Genomic DNA, 458 nt, shown 5'->3' with positions numbered 1-458 from the left:
CAGAGGCGATAAAACAAACGATAAATGAGAAAAGTGGAGTTAAAGACTGGGGACTACTTCAACTACGGAAGCCGGGGTGGGTCCGTACGGCGGCTTCGGAAAGGGAGGGAGGGAGGGAGGGAGGAAGGGAAGGGAACAGAAGGGAGTTGGTGGAAAGTGAACACCCAGAACTGGTTTCTCTAGCTTGAGACCAGCCTGAGGTTGCTTGTTGTTTTAAAATGCAGGCCAAAAGAGCTTCTGATGTTTGTAGTGGAGAAGAATGAGGAACAATCTAACATGTTTTGGTTATTATTTATTTAAAGGATATCAGCCTTGCTGTTGACCAACACTATGTAGGCCTGTCTTGGTTCCTCTAAAGGTTTCCTCCTCTCGACCTGGGGGAATTTTTCTTTGGCACTGTTGCCACCAGCTTGCTCTAAAGAGGCTTGGACCCGGATCTCTGTAAACCTGCTTTGTGA

This window comes from Salminus brasiliensis, chromosome 1, assembly GCF_030463535.1.
Source record: "Salminus brasiliensis chromosome 1, fSalBra1.hap2, whole genome shotgun sequence".
In the NCBI taxonomy this organism is placed as follows: Eukaryota; Metazoa; Chordata; class Actinopteri; order Characiformes; family Bryconidae; genus Salminus; species Salminus brasiliensis.
This window is presented reverse-complemented; position numbering follows the sequence as displayed.